This window comes from Polypterus senegalus, chromosome 4 (genome assembly GCF_016835505.1).
Source record: "Polypterus senegalus isolate Bchr_013 chromosome 4, ASM1683550v1, whole genome shotgun sequence".
NCBI lineage: Eukaryota > Metazoa > Chordata > Cladistia > Polypteriformes > Polypteridae > Polypterus > Polypterus senegalus.
This window is the reverse complement of record NC_053157.1, coordinates 40,604,906-40,630,597: the sequence shown is the minus strand read 5'-3', so window position 1 is coordinate 40,630,597 and position 25,692 is coordinate 40,604,906.

Sequence of the window (25,692 nt, the reverse complement as noted above, 5' to 3'; positions counted from 1 at the left end):
GTGCATTGCTGAGCCTAAATCTTATATAAATTGTCCCAGTCTGATTAAGTTTGGGTGGGCAAGTAAATGTGCCATTTGATGAAGCGACACCCCCATTCAGGGTTGCTACCCATCTTGTTCTCCAAGCTGCTTGGATGGGATCCAGATTCTCAAAACCAGAAAATGTAATTATTTATGTGACTTCAGTGTGAAGATGTTACCAAAACATGTTTAGCAGTGTGTATTACACAATATAAAAGTTTATTCTAAAATAAGTAGTAATTACTTCTTAAGAATGCACTTGTTATTTAATGTGTTATCGGTTTTCCTTTCAAGTCAGAAATGTCCACCTGTTAGTTTTTCTATCATGGCTTAATCCAAATGTTGCAGTCTGTTTAGCAAGCAATTGATTCAAAACTTATATATAAGAAACATCACCTGGTTGCACTGGGCTGCATCATTAGTGATGTATGCTGAGGTCATCGGGCGTTTCGGGTCAAACAACATCATATACCCTTGCTCAGGCAACCCAGCTGGGGTTGATCAATCCTCAACTTGCATCCCAGTAGTGATCCACGGATTAGCCCTCTTTATCCAAAGCCACCTTGAGGCTTTCTCAGCGGCTTCACTTGCGGATTTAATGGCCCTGTTTTTGGCCGCTACTGTTATGCCCAGCTGTGTGAGGACTCTGCAGAGTGAGCGTCCTGCAAATCCTCTGCAGCCAACTTCTATGGGCTCATAGAGTACCCTCCAGCCTCTATCCATGCACTCCTCCACCAGCTCCTGGTACTTGGCGCATTTCCTCTCGTTAGCTTCCTTGATACGCTCTTCCCAGGGCACTGTTATTTCTAGCATGATCAGCTGTTTTGAGGCCTCAGAGGTAATGATCATGTCTGGCCGGAATGATGTTGTTACAATTTGCTGCGGGAACTTTAGCTGCTTTCCCAAGGCAGCCTGCAGCTGCCTATCAGAGGCTGTGTGGAAGAGGCCTGTTATTACTGTATTGCCTGGGATTGCTCTCCCGCTTAAATGAAGGTAACTGCCTTCTTTGAGCCGTGGAAAAGTTTGCTTGTGTTGATGGCTGCAGCCAAGCTTTCAGCAATTGCCTTGAGCACCTTGTCATGGCACCACTGGTAGCGGCCATCTGCCAGAGCCTTAGGGCAGCTGCTGAGTAGATGTTCTGTCTTGCTCTTCCCCCAGACGTGGAGGTTTGCTGGGCTTGGCAGGGCATCGTAGACTGCCTCCACCAGGAATCAGACACGAAAGAAATCTCCCAGTATGATGTCCAACCAGGTGATCCTTCACTGGAGAGTACTCTCCCACCTTGTCCACACACCCTTTTGCCGGAGTCCTACTACCCTGCTCACTCTCTCTTCCTCCACCCCTGCTCGGACCTCTTCCTGGAGTAGATGGATTCTCTCTTTGCCCTGTGCCTTGCCGACCTGGGTCTTTGGGCAGTAGCCCAGACCTGCTCTACCTGTTGCCACGGTGCCCACCAGAGCCTTCTGTTCCAGGCGTGACTCTGCCACCTCCACAGCCTTCTCCACCCTCCATTCCTGCCTATCCTCACCTCAATGCCAGCTGCTGACACCTTACAATCCTTGGAGTCCCTGTACTGTAGGGCTTCTCTGCTGTGTGCCACCATGAATTCTTCAGTGAGGCTGCTAAATGGTAGCCACAGGGTGTTACTTGTCCCATACAGTGCTGCGCTGGTGAGGCTGCGTGGGAGTCCCAGCCACCTCCGAACAAAGCTGCTGATCTTCTTTTCAAGGGACTCAACTCTTGGGTTAGGGTTAGGGTTAGATGTTTTTGTGATGGCTAGATCATCCATATAGGCTCTTACCGGGGGCTGTCGTACACCCAACTTAGTGAGGGGACCTCTGTGTTCTGATTAATGCTTGATGGGAGATGTACTCACTGCAGCACACCCAAACCCACTACCACACCAGGTGCTTGCCATACCAAAACAGAGTCTGAATAGCAGAGGAGAGGTTTAGAAATAATCCCAAAACCAAATGACTAGTCTCTCATAGCTATCAGGTTAATTTGCGACACAATACTGGCCTGTCTTAGAACCCTTTGACTGTTTAAGAAAAGGGCACTTTCATATTAATTCATGTTTCAGTGAACATACACCATGCAAAGCTTACATTTTAGAACTAATTATTGCTTATTTATATATTTAACACTTACTTCGGAGCTACATACAATTACTAATTTTCTACTCTGTGAAACTCCAACAACAGAAATTCCCAACTGTGGGGTGCTTGATAATTTATAGACTATAATTTTAACATTACTATCAAATTCTTGAAATGCCACCCATTGATATTCTAGTCTATACAATTCCAAAAGAGCAAAATTCCTTTCAAATATTTAATGGTTTTAGTGGGAGATCATAAAAGTACCACAACTAGGGGAATAAACCACACACTAATAAATACCACAGATACTTACGATTCCTCTCAACTGGGCTAATTATCTTGCATTTTCCTTGAAGTATACTAATCTTAATAAGCGGGTAGAGTTGTATCCTATAGCACTTCCACTTTTCTGTTTTATTATGATTTTACATACCTGTGGTGAGGAAGGTTTGGTCAGCCTTTTTCATTAAGGTTACAGTTAATGGCCTTTATGATGTCACCTATAAAGGAAGCAAAACGTTATTTCCATGTTTACCACACATCAGGATCCCAGAACGGTGTGATTATCAGTTTACTATCAGCTAATACTGGATTCAATTTTATCTCTGCCATTCATGTGGTCTGAGCAGGATGCCTGTCATTTATATCCCTGCTGAGCTTTTCAGGCCAGGGTAAACAGTACCATATTCCTTATCACAAGAGCTGAGCCTCCCATGATGCATTAAAAGTTTAAAAAAAAAGAGTAATGTGTCATGTATTGTCTTTTTTGTAAATTGAAACCACTGGCAGCAAACATTATGTTAGTGCACTTATCTAAAACATGTTTATTTGTATTGCTGGAGCTTTAATGTGATTTATTATTGCAGTGTGAAGTAAATATACATAATTTCAGTAACTGTTTTGCTTGTTTCTTTTCAGATTAATAAACTCTAGCAAGAATGACGAGTTTTATTTTATCATTACAACTAATTATAATTGGGTGGCATAGTGGTGCAATGGTTACCCTACCAGAGGTAAATTCCATACTAGATTAACAGAAAATAACTAAGAAGTTACTATCCGTGAATACCTTCGAGGCGGCACAGTGGTTGGTGCTGCAGTCTCGTACTTCCAAAGTCTTGGGTTTCAGTCCTCTTTTGGGGTGTTGGCTCTGTTAATTTTTCACATTCTTCTTCTATCTGCATATTTTTTTTCTGTGTAGGATAATTGGTATGTCTACATTGAGTGAGTGTGGATGAGTACAAAAGTGTGCTGTGTGAGGGCCATGCACAATGGATTGCTGGGGTCGACACCAGTTTCAAAAGGATTGAACTGAAAAAAGCAGACTGGAGAATGGATAGGTGAATGAGTGAGTGGACACCCTGACCTGTGTAAGAACACAGGCGCCATACATTTTGCTTGTTTTACATATACTACTCATCAAAAGTGTTAGAACACCTGCATTTTTCCAGTTTTTGTTGAAATGTAAGCAGTGCAAGTTCAGTGAATAACCAAAAGAAGTTTAAATTACCAAAAACTGAAAAATATCATTTTCAGAGTTACACGAAAATTATTTTTTCATGAATAATGGATGGATGGATGGAACAAGTAATGGGTTAACAACTTCAAGATCCACAGTTTAAGGTTATTTATTCATGTTTACTGAAGAAAACATAAAATTTTCTAACCCATTTATTCCTGAACAGGGTCACTTGGGGGTGCCAGAGTCTATCCCAGCTAGCATAGGGTGCAAGGCAGGAACAAACCCTGGAGAGGATGCCAGCCCACCACGGGGCTTGCCTTACTAGAAGGAAATTAACTGAAAAATAGAGACAAGACAGGTTAAAACACACATAAAAGTTGTAAAATAGACAGACAGACAGATAGATACAGTAGATAGATAGATAGATAGATAGATAGATAGATAGATAGATAGATAAAGTTCTTTCTTTCTATCTATCTATCTTTCTATCTATCTATCTATCTATCTATCTATCTCCAGGGGGAAATTTGTCTGTTTACACAAGCACTTCCAATAAATAAATTAACAGTTAGATAAATATTAGGGCTGGGCAAGTTAATGAGTTATTATCATGTTAACGCATTAATTAACACCAAAAAATTATTTTATTATTATTTTGAAAGCCTCAGTCTCGCTAGCGATCGATAGAGAGCAGTGATCTTGTTACACTTTTTGATACGCTTTTGCTAGAAGGAAAGTTAGCTTTGTTGATTTTACCTCGATTCCCTGCGTTTGCATGAGTAGCGAAGAGCAAACAGCTTCTAAAATGGCATGTGCAGAGATACCAAAATGAATGCTCAAAGCAAAACTTTTTTTGTATTATCTCTGAATCTGACTCTGATTTGTCGGACTCCGATTTTTAATGTAAGTTATCTGGAGATGTTGATCAAAAACAAAAGTGAGGCACTGGCCTCACCTGATCATTCCCCAGCTGATCGTGGTGCTGAACACATTTGTGTAGCTGATGCACCTATGGCAGCGTTCGCCTGGGAGGACAGAAAAGATGACAGGAGGCACAAACCATATTGCATCTCACTGCAACTGCCACCCACGCGGACCTGTCTCACAGTTCGGCAAGGCCGCCAGCCCACAATGCATTCCTGCTGGCCGTTGAGCCGCTGCTGCTGCAAACAGACACCAACGACATGCAAAACGGGCAGCAACAGACATTTTATGTGTGAAATTATTGCTTTTCAGAAAACTGAGTTTTTTGGAAAAAAGAGTTGCTACTGAATATAGACTGTTTATGCTGCTCCCTGATACAAGAAAATGTTTCTGCTGGTATTTGTTCAGATAAAAAAGAAAACAGATTTAGAAATGCTAACTTGCTGTTGCTCTGAAGGTGCCTGTTATAATGTTATGATCGTGGCTCTGGACTCTGAGGGTAACCTGGCCCTGCCCCTGGCAGTTGCAATTAGCTTTGGTTTTATATTTGATTTGATTACACTAATGTTTAAGTTGAGATTTACAAGAAATATTTTAACTGCTACTATGTAAACGGAATACTGCTGTTAAAAAGCACCTTATTTGTTTAAAGTGTTTGCAAACCAAACACTACTTTTGAGCTCATTATTGAATTTTGCGCATAACAATGTGATTGTTGTGATTGTCTGCGGTTAAAAATTTTAATTGTTGCAGAGCACTAATAAATATACATTTGCAAACACTATGGTCTGAACACACTCCAGAATGACTAAAAATTAAGAAAAATTTAAAAAAGAAAGAAAAAAAAACTTCGGACTTGGCAGTTACAGTCACAGTGAGGCATTATGTAGGTGTATCTCTGTTGGTATAAAGTTGTGTTTCTTGTCACACCTCTTCTGAATGATTTGGTGGCTAAAAGTCCTGTGTCAGTGTGTCAAAGAGATGTGCAGCATTGTTGATAATGGCATTCAGTTTTGTTTTAATTCTCCCCTTTACCACTACCTCCAGGGGGTCCAGAGTTTGCCCCATAACTGAGCCTGCCCTTTAAATAAGCTTGTTGATTTGGTTGGCCGCTCTTGAAGAGATGTTATCAGCCCAGCTCATCATCTGAGAAACAGATTCTTTGCTAACCACTTCTAATAATTTGATAGAATGTGTTTACCTTAAGTGGTCACATGATACATTTGATAACTCTACATGTCTGGAATTGTTTTATTTTCTCTGATATTCTTTATTAAAAAGACATATGGCACTGGAAAGAAAGGAATTTCTGATGCAATTTGTGTGTGGATTTTTACTGTGACACTCCTCCCTGGTTTACTGGAGTTAAGTTCTACGTGTAATGGGTGTCTGTCATCAGTTGAGATGATTTCCAGTTTTCTTAACATTGCCCTCTGACTCACACTTACCAAATCATCTATGTCAGTCAATAACTTCAGCTGCATGTTTGGTAACCTGCCGGAGCTTTTTTAAATTTTGGATTGTCAAACTACCAAACCAAGCAATAAAGCTAAGCTGAAAGTGGGGACATACTGGATGACACTGCGATTAAAGGATAACATAAGGCCCTTGTCCACTTTTATTAAGTCTGAGTTTTTAGGGGAGAAACAATTGCTGGTTGCATTGTATTTATATAATTAAGATTATTATCTGGGAGAATTCTTAAGTATTTATATTGAGTCTCCTCTTTCTACCTCTCTCCCAGAACAATGAAGGGTTACAATGCAGATTTTTGTCTCTAAATGTCAGATATAATTTGTTTGGTCTTTTTGACATTTAGAGTAATGCACCAGTTTACCAAACAGTCCATTTGATGTAAATCATGGCTTTCATTCTCCCCAGATATGCGTCTTGGTGTTATCAGCATTCTTGATAATGGAACAGTAGACAAACTTACAGCGTTTCTGCAGCAACAGTGAAGTTAGTTAAGCCTTGAAGGTTGATGCCAGCAATTCCTACAGGTGTCCCAACTCTTATTTATTATTAACAAACCCTCTGTCTCTATAAAAGCAGTGTTGCTACAGCCATTGGGGCATAATTTGGATATTGCACTGTATTTTGGTATCATAATGGCAAGAAAAAGGCAACTAAAAAAAGAATGACAGACTGACCACTGTAAGCCTTTAAAGTACAGAACTTTCCTTTAGAGAAACTGCAAAGAAAGCCAATTTAGTACAGTTTCCTACACCATCAAGAGGAACCTATAAACGGGAGGAAACTCTGACAGGAACAGGTTTGGAATATCTAACAGCTTTAAGATTTAGAATGATTAAAGATAACGTGTTACTTGTTCCCTAAAGAAGGCCTTTTTTTGTATAACTCCAAAAATTACTTTATTTTTCAGTTTTTGATAACCTAAACCTAAAGTCCAACTACTGTCTATCACTGCCTTTGTACTGGTGCTCATGAAATGGAAGTTTTCCCAAGGACATGGTGTCATTACACTGATGTGAGTTTCTCAACTGGCAGACACTCTTCATGTAAACTTTATGGAAAAAGGGGTTAAAAACAGGCTAAAAACTAGCAGCAAGGTGTCATATACTGTACCTCTCACACACCTCTGGTCTAAATCACCGAATGAGTAGTGATGACATTTAAAACAACAGTCATTGTTATTGCCCTCATATTGTAACTCTTGTAATTCAAGTTTTATAAAGTATGCACATTGACTATATGAAGATTAGTTCCAGCATTGTATGACTTGCTAGATGTTTTATTACAAAGGAATATTTTTTACCCACAAATAAAGATTCTTAACAGTTGAAATGACTGTAAATACTAAATAATAATTTGAAAATTCACATTGTAAAAAAGGAGACAAGTGAGTGGATAAAGAGTTGGGGGCTCAGGTGGCAGGCCCCTTTTAAATGGGCCAAAGAAGACGAAAAAAAATAACTATATAAATCAACACCTCTGGTGCATTGAAAGACCAGTGTCTTCCAGTGTGTTGGTCCTTCAAATGTTTCACCGGGGCTCTTAATGTCAGAGGAGCCAAAAGATGTGCAGTCAAAGGCAGCATGGAATTGTCACCATTAATCACCTTCTTGAGCAGTCTCTAAGGGCGAAAGCAGAAAATTGGTCAGAGATCATGCATCAGCCATTCCCTTCTCCCGAGCACCCATAAAATCTGTCTCACTTTGTTGTGAATACTTGTGAATTCAGTACATTTTTCTCATAAGATTCTTTGACTTTTTGCCATATTTTGGAGTGTTAAGATTTCAGTTATTCAGTTATTTTTGTTGGATGGATGAGATTCAAGGTACGGTACAAATTAATTGTTGCTTATTTTTATTTTAATGATTTTTATTTTTGTTATGGGCACCACTATTTTGTGCACAAATATGACCCTGGTAGCTAGCTAGATAACAGAAATCTGAAGAGTACATTGAGTGAAGTCTTTGGAGTGACAATATTTCACCCAGCAACTCAGCTATTTCACTGTCTGAATTTGACTATTTCAAGTGTGATTTAAAAGTCTTTCAGGTTTCGATTTTTGCAGCTACTAAAGGTGTAGTAGGTTTGTTTCGTGTTCACCCTCCTGGTTTAAATGCCGATTAGCCTTGTTTTCCATAGTTTTGACTATGCTCGTATTTTGACTTCTGATCCTTCTTCTGGCTCTTTTCTTTTTAGCCCTTGTGGCCTGCTGAGGTCCACCTCTTGGCAGAATACAGTCAGAGATTTTAATTTATTATCTGCAGAAAAAGCAAAGCTATAGCTATTATGGCCCCACCTCATCTTAGGACTTAGCATGTCCTCCCCATTTCTCCATGTCAATTTCTCAGGGTTCTTTTTATTTTCCATATAACAAAAAACTGATTGGAGTCTGTAAACTGGTTTTATATGAGCGTGAGGGTGTTCTGTGACAGACTTCAGCCTTTTACAAAGTTGGTTCCTGCCTCTTCCTGATATGAACCTGGTTAGAGTCTTTCTCCCCACAAATACAACTGGGTTAAGGAAGTGAAAAAATGGATAGATAAAAGTCACATGTATGTGTTCCCTTTACTATAATGGAATTTTAATAAAGAAAAAAAAACTACATTTTTTATCTTGGTTCAAGTAGCAAAACAATTTTTATTTTCTATATACTCTAGTAAAATGCTAATTTATTATCACCTAGCTATCCATCTGCACTTACTTTACTTTGTAAAATATACCATGCAGTTGATATATGTTTTTCCACTCTGCAGTACAACTTACATTGACCTATATTTTCAAATATTAGGTTTGTTTCCTTTAGAAAGTATTTCTTGGCTTACATTTGTTCTTACAAGTTCTGCAAATAAAATACATGATGCTCATTTTCATATAGTCTGAGACATACTGTAGCTATGCTATGTTGAAATAGTTTTACATAATGTACAGATGTAGAAAGTGAGATATTTCTGTTTCTTGGTTATTATAATTGGCATATGAATAAAAACAAAGAACAAATACTGTTAAGCAAGCTAGCACCTCAAACAGCTTTTTCTAATTTTTTTTGTTTATTTTTGTGTTTGTAACAAGAGGTCCTGTATATACCAGCACTGGGGAATAGGAGTCTCTGAGGGCAGTAAACCTTGCGTTTATGTTGTGTGGAGTTCCCCAGAAGGGTGTTAAACGAGGGTACCAGCATAAGAAAGTATTAAGGTTTTGCAGCTTTGATGGAAGTGGGGAATTCTACTCTGAGACACTACAGCTGGAGACTGAGTGCATGCCTGAGCAACTGGACTCTTTCCTTGAAAAGGAAATGCATGTCAGCAAATGGCACATAGACCTATAGGGGTAAGTAGGGGACCATGGCCCCTGAGACCTGCCTTAGAGTCATGGCGCTGTAAAGGTAACTGAATGATCTGCAGTGTGGGCACTCCAGAAGCCTGTAGAGGGAGCTCTAACCTGGTGTCCTCAGAACAAATGGAAAGCCAGACGTGGTCCTGGTAGTAACTATGGGTCATGGCAGTGTGTACCTCTGGGATGGAATTTAATGGCACCTCATAGACACTCTTTCAAGCTTTAAATCTATAAGTGAGAGAGAAGGGATTTGCAACTGTCAAGAGCAAAAACAGGTTAGGAGTTCAGTGAAAGAGACTACAAGTGTTAAAGGAGTTCATCTATGAGATACTTTATGATAGGCCCTAAAACCAGCACACCTGTTCTGATAATTACTATTAGTTATAATTGCCTGTTTTTGCTTTCTACGGATCACGTTTGCTTAATTTTAAATGAATTAATTTAATATTTTAAATTTGCTGTTTAGATATATCATTGTTCTTGTGACACAACTTTGTATTCTTTTTTTTTAAAGGTCACTGCAGTTATGATTTAAATTTTTTTTGTTCTTCCAAAAGTTTTCTGTACATTTCTTTTAGTGTAAAGTTATGTTTTAGAGGGTGAGGAATGTAAATGTTACGTTTATTTTTTTCACTGCGTTAAAAACAAGTTACTGTTCTCTGTGTCATTTTGTTTTTGTTATGGGTGGCACCATTTTATTACACTTTGTTATCTTGGCTGCTAGGCAAGGTCAACGGGAAGTATGTAATGTGTGACACCACAGAGTCATAGATATAAAGCTCAACATTGTACTATTCCTCTTTGTCGAAGTTTGGGGGTATTGTGATATTTGGTTTGATTTTTTAATTCCACATTTTGTCACAATAAAAGCTTCCCTTGATTATTTTTGTTTGGACATGTGTTTTGTTTTGACTACATTTCTTGTCCCGTTCCATTCATCAAACTTCTGCTGTGTCAGAGCAACTGCCTCCATTTTTTGACTGTTCTTGTATGGCTGCTGTAATGTTGTTTGCAGTTATTGTACCTTTTGCCAATACCATGAGGTAGAAATCATATACCATATTGCATTATCGTTCCCTGCCTATTTAAAATTGGAAGAATTGCTAACAGACTTTTTTTCAGTAGCCCTTGCTGTTTAAAAAACTTTGGTCAGGGCAATTCACTTCTTAGCTTATTACCTGTTATGATAAATCATTTATGTTGTTAATACAGTGTATGAAATGATTCAAACAATACAGCAAAAAGGTTTGGGGGTGGCCATCCGTATACTTGAAAATAGGCTGTGTGGCAGCAGGCTGGGTGTCAGACCCAGCCGGGACAACTGGAAGGACCGGGAGGCAGTATATACATCCTCCGGGCCACGAGGGGACAACCGCCCTGGATAATGAGGGGACCGCAGGGACGGAGCCAGAAGGCTCAAACCCATTGGGGCTCGTGGCCGCCACCAGGGGGTGCCCCGAGCATCGTGGAGCCTGGGAAATCCGCACTTCCACCACAGGTGGCAGGTGGAGGAAGAACCTTCCAGGGACGCCCAGAGTGCTTCTGGGTGCTCATGTGGCACAGTGCCGCCAGAAGGTCGTCAACAAACACATCCGGGTGAATATAAAAGGGGCCGCCTTCCTACAGTCAGGGAGCTAGAGTCAGGAACTTGAAGTGGACGAAGCTCCAGCGACAGGAGGAAGAAAGGCGGCCCATGGACATTGGAGACGCCCGTGTGTAGGGGTGTTTGGTGCGGGAGCACTGTGTGCTGTGTCGGACTTTTGAGTTTAATAAACACGTGTTTTATAAAGTGTTGGTGTTTGTCTGATGGTGTTCGGGCGACCTCTCACAGCTTTCAAAAAGCAAAGGTTTGTTCAAAAAGGTCTAAACAGACATTAATCCAAAACAGAACTGGCGAGACAGACAAAACATGACGGTTTTAAAGCCAGGCAGGGGAAATGAACTCATCCAGGCTATAACTGGAAGTAATGTCATTAGATCCAGAAACCAGCAGTGATGTCATCGGGTCCGGAACTGGACGTGACATCATCAAGCCCAGGTTTAATTTCCCCTGGTTGGTCTGCAGAGGAAAAGAGAATTCATATATCTGTCTGCATATAGTGATATTTTCTGTTTGAGTCCTTCTCTGGTAATAAAAGGTTCAAAGGTTAATGCAAAGAAAATCAGTGATAGTGGGCATCTCTGTCAAGTACCTCGTTCTAATTTGAAGTAGTCTGAGTTTTTGTTATTAATGTGGACTGACAGTTCTGGACTACTATAAAGTTGTTTAATCCATGCAGAGACCAAATCCGAATCTGTGTAGTGATGTAAATGGATAATTCCATTTGACTCTATCAAAGGCTTTTTCTGCATTCAAAGACAATAAAACCTCTGATTTGCATAAATTCTCTGTTGTCCATATTAGGTGTATAAATGTTTGCCAGAATTACTTTGGAGCTGAAAAACCTTCAAGATTGGATATTATATTTGTTGCTACAAGTGTGATTGTTTTATGCATTAAAATTCTGAAGCCTCTGTTTTATTACCGTATATACTCGAATATAAGACGAGTTTTTCAGCACTCAAAATGTGAGTCTCATAAGGCCGAGAAGGCAGTTAAAGAATGTATTGGGCTTGTTTTTAAACATTAGAACATTAGAACAATCTAGACGCGAACAGGCCATTCAGCCCAACAAAGCTCGCCAGTCCTATCCACTTGTTTCCTCCAAGAAAACATTAAGTCGAGTTTTGAAAGTCCCTAACGTCTTACTGTCTACCACACTACTTGGTAGCTTATTCCAAGTGTCTATCGTTCTTTGTGTAAAGAAAAACTTCGTAATGTTTGTGCGAAATTTCCCCTTAACAAGTTTCCAACTGTGTCCCCGTGTTCTTGATGAGCTCATTTTAAAATACAAGTAAAGAGACAGATTTGAGCATTTCTATTGGATTTTAAGTTCCACTTCACTTCTGTTTACAGCGATCGGTTCGTAGCGTGCATTGTTGCAATGTTACTTTTCTTGGTGGTTTATTAAATTACGGATTTTTCAAATGTTCATTTTTTTCCCTGTGCTTAAAACTCATTAAAAAAAAAGTGTTTTTAGCGAGCAGTTTGTAGCGCTATAGCGCAAATTCTTGCAGTGTTAGTTTTCTCTGTTGTTCAAGGTTTTCTCAGTGTTATTCAATGTTTTTACATTTGGTTCACTATTATGCTGTGCATTCTATGGTATAATTAACTATATTTGTGCTTAAAATCTTTAAAAAATATGTAAATACAGTTCGTACGGTTTGGAACGGATTAATTGTATTTACATACAATCCTATGGGGGAAATTACTTCGGGTCACGACCAAATCGGGTTACGACCAGAGTTTTGGAACGAATTACGGTCGTGGCCTGAGGTTCCACTGTACCTGGTTTGGTGTGCAGGCGGTAGAAGAACTGCTGTGGGCTCTGTGTGGTGCTGTGCAGCCTCTGTGAGACTCATTCTGGGCTGTGTGCTCAGTTAATGAGCTGATGCCTTAATTAATGTATGGTAATTTTATTGGTATTTATTTTGATTATTGAATCTTACCAGTAGCTAATGCATTTCCCACCCTAGGCTTATACACGAGTCAATACATTTTTCCAGTTTTTCCAGGTTTTGTAGGTAAAATTAGGTACCTCGGCTTATATTCGGGTCGGCTTATACTCGAGTATATACGGTATTTCAACTGTTAAGAAAAAATTGCCTAATCCAGTCTCTTTTTCAGCTGAGACTGGTCTTCCTTGTTAGGTTGGTCTCCGGTAAAAATTCTATCTTGGCTTTCAAGACTGTTAGATAGGGGAATATTTTTTCTCTTTAGGTCATGATTGAGACCATTTATATTCCAACGAACAAAGTTCAATAATTGGTCAGAGGTATATTGCTTCTGAATATTTGGAGATATTTTGTGATCTTAGGTCGAAGCAGTAAGTTATTTCAGATTTCAACCTTAAAACTAATTTCAAATGTTTATTGCTGCATGTTGCAGTTAGTAAACTGAAACACAAAGTGATATTTACAACTGTTGGGGGTAAAAGAAATACAGAGATAATAATGTGTTCCTGCTTATTAACAGCATATTTTATATTTTACCAAGAAACCATTTTTAGGCATGGTTGCTTCTGCTTTTGCTTCTGGTTTGCTAGGGGGCGTAATTCCCAGAAATCACTCTGAATTATGGCATCAGTGCCACAGTATAAGTAGTTCATAGATCAGGTTATGGTCCAAATTTATGTTCTGCTCCAAACAGGGGGTAGGTTGATAAGGAGAAGGATCAGGAGGTGAGAGGTATCAAATACAGATCAAAACCAGGAATTCAGTCAAAAACTAAATAACCTAAGGCAAACAGATATTTCAGAAGTAAGTCAGTAAATGTTGCTAAAGTCAAAACCAAAAAAAACGATGGGAATCTATAGCTTTAAGATTTTGAAAATTGGCAAAATTTAGGCAGTAAACTGTTTTAACCAGCAGCTGTTTATATTGTTGCCTGATGATGCAATTCTGAATGACTTCTGGGGAACACATCCTCAAGTAACCCTGGACTGTGTGTAGTAACTTCTGTTATCACAAGTAAGGTGTGCTGGGTAGGAGCTCACTGATATGATTTGGGCATTTTGGTGATAACTTAATTGAGAACAGAATCATCTGTGGATTCAGAGAGTAGAAACGCATGCATCAGGTATGCATAAATAAATTAGAAGGGTTTGAAAAGTGCTAATTCACCTGTTTGCTGATTCAGTATATAATGGTACTGATCAGAATTATCACGGATATTATTAGGGCATTTTTGCCTTGTAGTGTGGTGGTATGTTGTACATGTCATCAAAAGATGTGCAGTAAGTAAATTTTCACCATTTGTGGATTTAACTCTGTTAAAAAAACCATTCAAACTAGATGTACACAAAAAAAATGACACTGTTTTTAGATCATTAGAACATTAGAACACTCTAGACGAGAACAGGCCATTCAGCCCAACAAAGCTCGCCAGTCCTATCCACTTATTTCCTCCAAGAAAACATCAAGTCAAGTTTTGAAAGTCCCTAAAGTCTTACTGTCTACCATACTACTTGGTAGCTTATTCCAAGTGTCTATCGTTCTTTGTGTAAAGAAAAATATTTGTGCGAAATTTACCCTTCTTGATGAACTAATTTTAAAATACAAGTCTTGATCCACCGAACTAATTCCTTTCAAAATTTTAAACAGTTCAATCACCTCTTAATCTTCTTTTGCTTAAACTGTAAAGGCTCAGCTCTTTTAATCTTTCCTCATAATTCAACCCCTGTAGACCTGGAATCAGCCTAGTCGCTCTTCTCGGGACCTTTTCTAGCGCTGCTATGTCCTTTTTGTAGCCTGGAGACCAAAACTGCACACAGTACTCAAAATGAGGCCTCACCAGTGCATTATAATGGTTGAGCATAACCTCCTTGGACTTGTACTCCACATATCGTACTATATATCCTAACATTCTGTTAGCCTTTTTAATGGATCCTGAACACTGTTGGGAAGTTGATAGCTTAGAGTCCACTATGACTCCTAAATCCTTCTCATAAGGTGTCCTATCTATTTTTCGACCAGCCATTGTGTATTCAAACCTAACATTTTTACTTCCTATGTGTAATACTTTACATTTACTGACATTAAATTTCATCTGCCATGAATCTGCCCAAGCCTGTATGCTATCCAAGTCCTTCTGTAATAATATAACGGATTCAAAATTATCTGCTAATCCACCTGTCTCGGTATCATCTGCAAACTTAACCAGCTTGTTACTTATATTCCTGTCTAAATCATTTATATATATTAAAAATCGCAGCGGTCTTAGCACTGACCCCTGTGGAACAGTCCTTCAGAATCTCTCCAGTGCGCAGTTCCTTCCTAAAAATATGTGTCAAGGGTTTATATATGTACTCACTAGCCTCCTTAAGAACACGAGGATAAATATTATCTGGTCCTGGTGATTTGTTTGATTTCATCTTATTTAATCTGAGCAGCACTTCTCCCTCTACGATTTCCAAATTAGTAGTCGCATTTACCTCTGGGAGGTTATCCACTTGCTCACTTGTATACACCTCAGAAAAATGTAAGTTTAAGGAATCTACTATTTCACTGTATGTTTTAATTCCCCTTTACTAATCCTGATGCACTTGACCTCCTCCTTAACTGTTCTCTTATTCTTAATTGTTCTCTTAACCATTTTCTTTTTGTTTGTGTTGGTATGACTGGACATTTAAAAATAGTTTTTTTAATGAATGTATATTTATCATTAATTGTATTACTTTTAGTCCCACTTGTGACAAATTTAGGCCCACATTTTCATTAAATCATAGCGCCTCTATTCCCTAGCAGTATTTTGAAAGTCCATCCATGGGCAGACCGCCAGTCTTTTTGCAAGAATCATTAATGCATACATCTTTACAGGGCATTTGTGATAAGGGAGAACAATTCACATAGACACAAAGAGTACCTGGGAACCCTTACAAAGTTAGTGACAGAGTTCAGAAGGCAAGCTTAAAGTACTGATTTGTGAGGCAAAACTCTGGATTGCTGTGCTGCTCACAACATCAGTTCAGATTGTCCACACATGCTTTCACAACTAATGGTCTATGCTCATTAACAATGTAAATGTCTACAGTTTCATGGAGGAGTGTTCATCGTAAATAGTTGACATTGGCATGTTCTTAACAGTACCACTGTGGCTTACATGCTATTTTTCAGCTCTGCATCACTATGCACTTTTTACCACTTTCATTCAAATTTGGATTTCCACAGTATAGGGTTCCAAACGCTAACTGAATCCTACTTACGTACATATATACGTCCATAGCCTGCAGCTCGGTCACCATGTGAGGTGGCGTTGGGTCCCCCATCCCCACACCTCCCACGTTGTTGGCTGCCTGCCTATATAAGGCCGTCCATTGCTCCGGTCTCTTCATTCCCTTCCTTGCTTCGCCACGGGATTCATGTCTCCCTACAGATAACTACAGCCTTTTTATTTAATCCACGGCTTCTCCACTGTTTTATTGTTCGTTTATTACGATTATAGTTATTGTATAGGTATTTTAGACTTAGTTTACATTGTTCAGGTACCCATTTCCTTTATCGTTCCAACCGTACCCCCATTAACATGTCTATCAAGGTGATCACCATCGATCAAAGAACTGTCACTTACCGAGTAGCTTCCATGCCCGGAGATGGCGCCTGCCATGTTACATATTGCACGGCCATATCAGGCTCACTCTTGATATCCGGAGGAACATTGTGTCTTATGTATTGAATGACTGGGACAGGTTCAAGGTGTGGACTGATGACGGTACAAGAGATAATTATACTACACAGGAGCACTAGAAGAGTGAAATGCTGAAGCCCTTCACCTATGCATCTGCATGTGAGTTGATGGCTGCCGCTGAATTGTTCGGTTGTCGCTTTCAAGTGTACCGAAATGGCCAAATATTTTACACCTTTCAACAACCGCCAATGCCTCTTAAACATCTTAGATTCACAGGTGACCATTTCAGTAGTGGACACTTTGATGTTTATGAATGTTTAAACTCTCAAAAGCTGGATGTGAAGTTATCAATGAAACCGTTTGTATGCTTACAACGCTTGACAGATGCCGAATGTCACTTCAACACAAGTCCTACAAATACTGTCGTAATTGAAACAAACCATTAAACTCAAACTGATTATGACAGCAGCAATCCAAGCTGTGAGATTTGAAGCAAGATTACTTTTCACATGGCCAACTGTACGTTGCATGCTCAAGAGTAAGCTCAGCGCACAGCTTGGTCATATTACAACCGGAGGGCCGAACTCACAATGTGGTATACAAAGAGATCCATAACAAATAATTATTGGTATATTTTCCCTCAGTTTAAAAAGATTTGCTTTTCTTCTTAATAAAAATTTTAAGGCAGTACTTCGCCACTGCAAAGCGCGGGTATTTTGCTAGTACCATAATATATTGCACTTCAGAACAGATAATCCACCTAAAGGTAATCATGTTGGAACCCGAACAATACTTGGATGGGAGACCAATAAGGAAAAGCTTGGGTTGCTTCTGGAAGAGGTGTTGGTGAGGCAAACAGGGATCGCTTACCCTTTGGTATGAATGTGGATCCTAATATCCCTGCACTGTAAAAATGGTGTTGAACTTAAGGTGAGATGTAAAACCAAGGTCCTGACTCTCTGTGGTTATAAAAGATCCCTGGGTATCCTTCGCAAGTAATGGGGTGATTCACGATGTCCTGGTTAAATGACTACAACAGCCCAGTAATTCCGGCCCCCTAATCATCCCTTGTTTCAAATTGGCTAACTATCTCTCATCCCTTCACCACCTAACAGCTAATGTGTGATGAGTGTACTTGTGCAAAAATGGCTGCTATCGCATCATCCAGGTGGATGTTGCACATTAGTGGTGGAGGAAGTCGCTCCCCAATCACTAAAGCTCTTTGAGTAGGAAGAAAAGTGCTATACAAAGGGAAAGAATTATTATTATTATTATTATTTACAACATTTACATAGGCAAACTGAATTGCCCTTGCCCTGTCGTCTTTTTTTGTTTAAGGGAGTTTTATTTCGGTTTTTTCTCCAATGATAAATATAGAAAGCCTTATTTAAATTATGACATTTAATTATTCACCACTAGAAACTGCCTGAATTGCATGATAATGCTAAGACACTAAAATTTTAATAGCATAAATGTATAACCAAGAACATCTTAAATAAGCCAATGGATTACAGACACTTTGCTCATAATGAAAATATACTGAAACAGAAAGTCTCAATTAATTCCAGAAGAATGCCACGTCTCCCATTTACAACCTGGCCCTTATAGTGAAGTGGAAGCCATATTGAAGGACATATTGTATTTATTTGGTTTCTCATTATTTAGTTACCAAAATAGATACAGTTTTACATTAAGCTATCACATCATATTGTATTTGTTACTGTAGTAACACAAGTAAGCCTTGGTTCCAAAGTCCCATATTATTGTGCCATATGTATCACAGACATCAAAATCAACAACATAATTAGGAGTTTTGATGTTATTCTTTAATATAAACACATTCTTTACAAAACTCCAACCACACAAAAATTGTTTCGAAATGAATCTCATAAAATACAGCATTACTGAGCAATGTTGAATGCTCACATCAGTAACAATTTAAAATATTATTTTCATGTTAAGGAAAACACCAGTTGATTACTGTGCAAAATGATGATTAATTACTCAACTTATCTTATAATACAGAAAATGTACACCCTCTATATGTGGTCCTAAAATATTTGACAAGTTGTATGTGATCTTTTCATCTGATGGTAAAACTTATTATGTTTTGGATAAAGTACTTAGAATGTGAGGTTTCCTCCATTCCTTCATCTCCTGATACTACTTTTTCAAAAATAATTTGTTGTTTCAAGCTGCATGTTAGTCTGTTCCTAATATGAAGTAGTAAGAGGATATAAAATCCTGTACATTTTGAAATTGTTGTAAATGCTGTAAAACCTTCTGATGAATTGGCTACTGGTACTTCTACTGTGTTTGTTGTTTATTTTTACATTTTTCTTAAAAATAGATGTGTAAAAATTTATTTTCTTTTTTCGGCATAAATTAGGTCATAACTTACCCCAAGAACAGCTGCTGTAATCTTTGTAAACTTCAGACTGTATGAGACTTCAAACTGCCCATTGCCTTCCTAATCATAATGATACGTTCTGCCAGCTGCATGGCAATAAACTTTTTGGGACACTCAGCAGCATGTTCCTCTTTAGTTGCCTCATTATCCCTTCCATGTTCTTTACTATTGTTCTTATCAGTCTCCAGATCTGCTTTAGTTTCATTCTTATGGGAATAGGAATGGCTTGAATGATGTCAATCAACTACTTACAGTGCATATCAGCTTTGGCAATAATGGCACTCAGCTATTTAGCAACAACATTTTAGTAGATGAGGATTTCTGGCTGTTAGACTTGTATCAAGGTAACTGAAGCACACTTGTTTTAAGCAACAGAACAGTGAAATGTATTGGTATACCCAAGAGTTATAAAAATATAACTGCTTCCATGTCAACACAAAAGGAAGAACACAAGGCAAATATACAACACAGAAGATGCTTTTCTTAGTTCATCTAGAGGTTCTCTAAAATTTATTGATTTACAAGCATTTGCAGTTAGTAGAAGTTTTAGAGTGTTGTTACACTTCACCTTTGCTTTCTCATATGCACAGCCATGAATGAGAGGGGGCTTATGCTGTGCTGTGATTCAGCACTTACTTCTTTCCAATTGACACAAAGCTTGCACTAAACAGTTACACGACTGATGACCTTTACTTATGGAGCAGTGGACTTGTTACCTTTGCCATTTGATCTTTTGTCCATGACTTTGAGGTGGAAATGCTGTCATCAGCTCAATTTGGATGTTAGGCTCTTTGCTGTGTTCTCTGCAACTTCACAGAGAAGACCATAAATCTTGGCACCGCAATATGACAAGCCGACCTGCTAAGGGTTTAAGCACTGATATTTTCTTCTTGAAATGAATGCTTTTCTTGTCAGATTAGGTTTAGAAATTTACACCCAGCTTTTCTTTGAAGAGCTGGTTTTAGAGCTAATGATCTTCCCAGGATGTCCACATGGATATTAATGTTATTTTATTATTTTAATATTATTGACCAAATTAATAGTTGAGAAAACACCAAGACCAGGGGATGAAAAACACTCATTGTCAATGGGTCAGCAGAGGTCAAGCAAACAGCAAAAAGTCACAAATCAAGTCAAGAACAATGTTAAGATTTCAGTAACCCGGAACTGGGTTTAAATATTGGAAAGTGCTAGGATGCAAATTTATTGTTAAGAAAAACTATCCTAAAACTAGGATCTTACAACTGCTGCAATAGCCACATAAGTCACATGACTGGCAATGAGATCAGGTCAGGTTGGGGAGCATGCACTGATACAGCGCTATGCCACACCTGTTTAGCAACCCTCCAGACAGACAGTCCAATCCCACCATACATCAATGACCATCTATCTGCCGTAATCACATGTTACATGGGTGTCCCCTTGGCTTGGTCTAGTCGCCTGGGTCCTCAGCAATGAGAATCCTGCAAACATCCCTTGGGCAATCCTGCCACATGGCCGTAGAGCCGTAACTGACGCTCCTTCACAATGCAGGTAATGTGCCTCATTTGGTATTCCATAAGCAACCATTTGTTTCACACAAAGTCAAACCAGTGGTACCCAAGGATTCTCTCAAGAGAAACAGTACCGAAGGAGTCCATCTTCGTCTCAGGTTACTAGATAGCGTCCATATCTCTCAATCATGTAGCAAATCAGTAAGCACCAGGACTCTAAAGACTTGGAAATTCATCCTATTTCAAAAGATATCAGAAGAACCACACACCCCTTTCCAGTGACCTCATGACACCCAATGCTCTCACAATACGTCTACTGACTTCATACGAAGAGCCACCAGAAACATGAAAGTCAATGCTGAGGTAATTAAACCTCTCAACAAGGTCAATATTCTCTCTGCAGACAGACACATTGCTGATGGCTGCACCCAAAAGGTCATTAAAAGCCTGAATCTTGGTTTGTACCCAGGACATTCGCAAGTCCAGAGACTCATACTCCTCTCTCAGGAGCCCTGATCAGAGCCACCATTGACTCCCCATAGATTACAGGATCATCAGTTAAGTCAAAATCAGTGAATCTTTCTTCACCAAGAACTGGACCCCACAACCCTTCCCAACATGCAAACATTGAACAGGGTAGGAGCAAGAACACACCGCTGACAAACTTCAGAATCAACTAGGAAAAGCATGGAGGTTCTGTCTCCATTCTGCACAGCACTCACAGTATCAGTGTACAGGCTGGCCACAAGCAGCTGTTTAAAGCCAATCCTCTGGCTAGGATGTTGGACATTTCTGGGTCCACGGTTCTTGGGGCTGATTTTCCAGTTAGCTGCAAACCACCCAGTCTTACTGAGATTGCACAGGTGGTTAACCAGCTGAGGTTAAGGAAGGCTGCAGGGATCTGTGGTGCCTGGAGTGAACTTCTCCAGGCTGGTGGTAAGGATATCCAACTGGCATTGCAAGCAATCTTTGCTTCAATTTGGGTGACGAATATCATCTCAACTGACTGGAAAATGGGACTTGTCATCCCTATCTGGAAAGGAAAGGGTGATCACCTGGATTGCAGGGGGCTAACACTGATCTTAGAACTGGATAAGGTCCTTGCTAGAGTCATCCTTAATAGGATCTGTGATCACGTGTTCACCTCCCAGAGACTGGAGCAGTCTGGTTTTATGCCTAAGGAATCTATCATTGACTGCATCCTGGTATTGGCAGAGTGTCTTTGCAGCCTTTGCCAATTTTAATAAAGCGTTTGACTCATTTGATCAAGCTGCTCTGTAGCACATCCTGAGACTTCGAGTGATCCCTCTGTGGTTGCTGGATATACAGTACAGGCCAAAAGTTTGGACACACCTCTTCATTCAATGTGTTTTCTTTATTTTCATGCCCATTTACATTGGTAGATTCTCACTGAAGGCATCAAAACTATGAATGAACACATGTGGAGTTATGTACTTAACAAAAAAAGGTGAAATAACTGAAAACATGTTTTATATTCTAGTTTCTTCAAAATAGCCACCCTTTGCTCTGAATAAAACCATTTCAGGTGACTACCTGTTGAAGCTCATCGAGAGAATGCCAAGAGTGTGCAAAGCAGTAATCTGAGGAAAGGGTGGCTATTTTGAAGAAACTAGAATATAAAACATGTTTTTAGTTATTTCACCTTTTTTTGTTAAGTACATAACTCCACATGTGTTCATTCATAGTTTTGATGCCTTCAGTGAGAATCTACCAATGTAAATGGTCATGAAAATAAAGAAAACACATTGAATGAGGAGGTCTGTCCAAACTTTTGGCCTGTACTGTATATATCATGGCAGTGAGAGGTGTTGCAATTAACAACATTGCAGTGCCTGTGATATAACTGTAATAATTGATTATAATAATCGTAATAATTGGTGGTAACGTTTTAGATGAATGTTATTTTGGGTACATCTTGGTCCTGCAAATGATTAACACTTCTGGTGATTATGTAAAATTCAGAAGACAATCTGATGAAAGGCTGAGCTATTAAACAGCTCAGTCATTTACATAAAAGTGTTTTTTGTTGAATAGGGGAGGGTCAGGTTGCTTTCTCTATACCCGTTAAGCCCATTCTTTTAGAGGAAAATGCCTTGCGTGAACCAAAAAAATATAGCAATGCAATCTTTATTCTCATCTCCTCTTTTGTTTTGTCTGAATTTTCTTAACATTCTAGCAATATAGATAGATAGATACTTTATTAATCCCAAGGGGAAATTCACATACTCCAGCAGCATACTGATAAAGAACAATATTAAATTAAAGAGTGATAACAATGAAGGTGTAACAGACAGACAATAATTTTGTATAATATTAACGTTTACCCCCCCGGGTGGATTTGAAGAGTCGCATAGTGTGGGGGAGGAACGATCTCCTCAGTCTTTCAGTGGAGCAGGACAATGACAGCAGTCTGTCGCTGAAGCTGCTCCTCTATCTGGAGATGATCCTGTTCAGTGGATTTTCCATTATTGACAGGAGCCTGCTCAGTGCCCGTCGCTCTGCCACGGATGTCAAACTTTCCAGCTCCATGTCTACAATAGAGTCTGCCTTCCTCACCAGTTTGTCCAGGCGTGAGGCATCCCTCTTCTTAATGCTGCCTCCCCAGCACACCACCGCGTAGAAGAGGGCTATCACCACAACCGTCTGATAGAACATCTGCAGCATCTTATTGCAAATGTTGAAGGACGCCAGCCTTCTAAGGAAGTATAGTCGGCTCTGTCCTTTTTTACAACAAGCATCAGTATTGGCAGTCCAGTCCAATTTGTCATCCAGCTGCACTCCCAGGTATTTATAGGCCTGCACCCTCTGCACACAGTCACCTCTGATGATCACGGGGTCCATGAGGGGCCAGGGCCTCTTAAAATCCACCACCAGCTCCTTGGTTTTGCTGGTGTTCAGTTGTAGGTGGTTTGAGCCACATCATTTAACAAAGTCCTTGATTAGTTTCCTATACTTCTCCTCCTGCCCACTCCTGATGCAGCCCACGATAGCAGTGTTGTCTGCAAATTTTTGCATGTGGCAAGACTCAGAGTTGTATTGGAAATCCGATATATATAGGCAGAACAGGACCGGAGAAAATACAGTTCCCTGCGGCGCTCCTGTGTTGCTGACCACAATGTCAGACCTGCAGTTCCCGAGGCGCACATACTGAGGTCTGTCTTTAAGATAGTCCACGATCCATGCTAACAGGTATGAATCTACTCCCATCTCTGTCAGCTTGTCCCTAAGGAGCAGAGGTTGGATGGTGTTGAAGGCGCTAGATAAGTCCAGAAACATAATTCTTACAGCACCACTGCCTCTGTCCAAGTGGGAGAGGGATCGGTGTAGCATATAGATGATGGCATCCTCCACTCCCACCTTCTCCTGGTATGCAAACTGCAGAGGGTCGAGGGCGAGGCGGATCTGTGGCCTCAGGTGGTTAAGCAGCAGCCGCTCCATGGTCTTCATCACATGTGACGTCACAGCGACAGTCCAGAAGTCGTTCAGCTCACTAGGACGTGATACCTTTGGGACTGGGGTGATGCAAGATGTTTTCCAAAGCCTTGGGACTCTCCTGTTCCAGGCTCAGGTTGAAGATGCACTGTAGAGGACTCCCAGCTCCAACGCACAGGCCTTCAGCAGTCATGGCGATACTCCATCTGGACCCGCTGCTTTGCTGGCACAAAGTCTCCTTAGCTCTCTGCTTACCTGGGCTGCTTTAATTGTGGGTTGGGAGAAACTCTCTCCTACACTGGTATCAGCAGAAGAATGGGTGGAGGGTGCAGTACTCTGAGGTGAGAGTGGGTTAGGGTGGTCAAACCTGTTGAAGAAGTTGTTCATCTGGTTTGCTCTCTCCACATCTCTCTCAATGGTGGCACCCTGCTTCGAGCTGCAGCCAGTGATGATCTTTATCCCATCACACACTTCATTCATGCTGTTATTCTGCAACTTCTGCTCCAGCTTTTCCTGTACTGTTCCTTCGCCGCCCTAAGCTAAACTCGGAGTTCCCTCATGCTGATCACCGCCTTTAAAAGCCCTTTTCGTTTGGTTCAAAAGGCCCTTGATGTCACTTGTAATCCATGGCTTGTTGTTAGCTTAGCAGCGTACTGTTCTTACTGGAACTACAATGTCCATACAGAAGTTGATGTAGTCAGTAGTGCAGTCAACAACCTCCTCAAAGTTCTCACTATGTGACCCCTGCAGCATATCCCAGTCTGTAGTTCCAAAGCAGTCTCTCAGAGCCTGCTCTGCCTCAGGGGACCACTTCCTGAATGAAGGTGTGGTTATAAGTAGCTCCCTCACTCTTGGTTTGTAGTGAGGCTGAAGCAGAACCAGGTTATGATTTGCTTTCCCAAGCGCAGACAGCGGGGTGGTGCTGTATGCGTCTTTAATGTTTGCATACAGTAGGTCGATAGTCCTATTTCCCCGGGTGTTACAATCCATATACTGGGAGAAGGCAAGTAATGTTTTGTCCAGCATGATATGGTTAAAGTCTCCAGCGATTAGCACAAGTGCCTCAGGGTTCTGTGTTTGTAACTTAGCAACCACAGAATGGATGACGTCACCCGCTATCTCCACGTTTGCCCGAGGAGGGATGTAAACAATAACAACAATGACGTGTCCAAACTCTCTGGGTAAGTAATAGGGACGCAAACTTGTGCCTGATGATAAACAGGGAATCAAACATTACACAAAAGCATCAAAGGTTAAGTAAAGTTGTTTATTTTCCTTCCCTTTAATAGGTTCAGACTAAAGGTTTTTTCCAACAAAAACTAAAATTAAAGATATATTCTACTCTTACAGTTTACACCATTTTTTTAGGTATTAATATACATGTTTGAAACCCCTCATTATGTTTAACACTAGAATCCCTGAAGTCTATGAAAAAACTCGTAATTATGGCCCACCTTAAATTCCTTCGCACCTCTACATCAGCGTCTTTTGTTTTGTAAATGTGTTGATCAGCACAAGCTGCAAGCAGCCTGCTATCCTATCCCCCCGCCCTCCACAGAAGCTCAACTCGCGCAAAAAAGTTCTGCAGCTCAAGGATCTTTATCTGCGTATGATGTGCCTGGAGTTGTATAGGGTAAATAACAAAGTATATTTTAAATATTTTTATATTTAAAGTTATTTGGAACACATGCATTTCATGTGTGTTCCATGTCTACAACAATCTGGGTAAGTTTAGGGTGAAAGGAAATGTGAGGCAAGAAATGCTGAACACATACCTAAAGCAGAAACATATTCCC